Source organism: Anomaloglossus baeobatrachus, chromosome 12 (assembly GCF_048569485.1).
Source record: "Anomaloglossus baeobatrachus isolate aAnoBae1 chromosome 12, aAnoBae1.hap1, whole genome shotgun sequence".
NCBI lineage: Eukaryota > Metazoa > Chordata > Amphibia > Anura > Aromobatidae > Anomaloglossus > Anomaloglossus baeobatrachus.
This window is the reverse complement of record NC_134364.1, coordinates 101,050,093-101,052,446: the sequence shown is the minus strand read 5'-3', so window position 1 is coordinate 101,052,446 and position 2,354 is coordinate 101,050,093.

Here is a 2,354-nt window from a genome sequence, read left to right as displayed (position 1 = left end):
CCCTCTGCAGTCGATTGGACAATGGACTGCGAGACAGCCTTCCGGGCCCTAAAGGACGCCCTGTCCAGCCCGCCCGTGCTACAGGCAGCCGACTTCACGCGGCCGTTTGTAGTACAGACCGACGCCAGTGACTTCGGCCTCGGTGCGGTGCTCAGCCAGGTGGACTCTGCGAGCCAAGAGCACCCAGTCTTGTACCTGAGCAGGAAGCTGTTACCAAGGGAAGTTGCCTATTCCACGATGGAGAAGGAGTGCCTGGCCATAGTGTGGGCCCTGCAGCGTCTGCAACCCTATCTATACGGGCGCCACTTCATCGTGGAGACGGACCACAATCCCCTCAGCTGGTTGCACACCGTCTCTGGGACGAATGGGCGATTGTTGCGATGGAGCCTTGCGCTCCAGCAATACAACTTCACCATTCGCCACAAAAGGGGCCGTGACCACGGTAACGCAGACGGGCTGTCCCGACAAGGAGAGGTCGCGGACGGGCGCACGGGGGAACACCGGAGTGTGCTGCCCCCTAGCGCCCTCAAAAGGGGGGAGGTGTGAGGTAAATCCAGAGATATGACGATAAATCATGACATTCAAGTCATGTCAGGAAGCCCTCTCCTGGTGTCACCCCCCCCCCTTCCCTTCACACAACTGGTTTAGCAACAAATCCATGGCCATGTCCTGTGATATGGAAATGAGGTGGCTTAGGGACAATGGACACAGGATGACTCCCTGCCGTCACCCTGTAGTGGGGGCTGCTAGCTAGTTAGCAAGGCTATGGAAATAGCCAGACAGAACGACTCCAGTAAAAAATGGTTCATATCTCGCAAGCCATATTTCCGATAAATATGGCAACCATAAAAATGGTGTCTCCGCATGTGGACGATGCCGGCACACCCTTTTTATGGGAGCAGGACATTGGGAAATGCCCCAGGCGTGATATCAGCCAATGGGGAACTGGCAGACAGGTCATGAGTCCCCTCGTTCTGTAGCTAAATTCATAACTGTCACAATGAGAGCATTGGCGTCCGCCTACGACGCTCCCAGGCAAAGTTATGGCCAATATCCCCTTGGCTGGATAATTCTGATCCATGCAGGGGGAGTGGCAGTGCTTCCCTGTGAGGTCACTAAGGTAGGAGGGGACCTGGATCTGCCCAGGTTGATAACCCTACTTCGGCCATTTTCCAGCGTTCTTCTGCTCGGGGGCCTGGTTGGGAAAGACCTGTGAGAGAGTTCCTAGAAACCTGGTCTACAGCGCCCCCCTGTGGCCAGACGCACAAGGTAACTGATTGAACTGTGTGTGCCTGTTTGTAACCCATGCTTTGATTGTAACTGTACTCTGACATAACTGTATATTCTGTAGATTCCCTATTGTATATATTGTAGTTTCTAGTGTGCGTTAGGCGATTAAATTATATAATTAATCCTGGGCTGTTCTGTTATCTCGATCTTGAATCCCACGTCTGTGTGTTCGGCTAATAGTTACCGTGAAGCGGTTGGTGGCAGCGAGTTGTGCCAAGGATTATTGTGGGGAGGCCAGTGAGATTCTGGGAGGTTTAGATATATTCCGCCCGCGGAGGTCGGGGGAATATATACCCTACTCTCACCGGGGACCCTTCAATAATCGGCATAAGTAGTATAGCGGCCTCCTTGCTTATTGTCGGGCAATTCCATAATTGGCCTGACTATAAGAGGGGCGCTAGAGAGCGCGTCACGTGCTCTGTCTGTCGGTCGGGAGGTATAAAGGAGGGGTGACCCCCACTTGTTACCCCCCGATTGTGACGTACTGGTAGCCAGCGCGGGGGATTTCTGAGTGACCCCCCCGGTGGTTTGTGACAACCTGTATTATTCTGTATATATACACTGCACAGTACCACTTCTCCTGTCCTGTATACTGGGTGTAATCCTCAGTATCTGTATTATTCTGTATATATACACTGCACAGTACCACTTCTCTTGTCCTGTATACTGGGTGTAATTCTCAGTACCTGTATTATTCTGTATATATACACTGTAGAGTACCACTTCTCCTGTCCTGTATACTGGGTGTAATTCTCAGTACCTGTATTATTCTGTATATATACACTGCACAGTACCACTTCTCCTGTCCTGTATACTGGGTGTAATCCTCAGTATCTGTATTATTCTGTATATATACACAGCACAGTACCACTTCTCCTGTCCTGTATACTGGGTGTAATCCTCAGTACCTGTATTATTCTGTATATATACACTGCACAGTACCACTTCTCCTGTCCTGTATACTGGGTGTAATCCTCAGTATCTGTATTATTCTGTATATATACACTGCACAGTACCACTTCTCCTGTCCTGTATACTGGGTGTAATCCTCAGTATCTGTATTA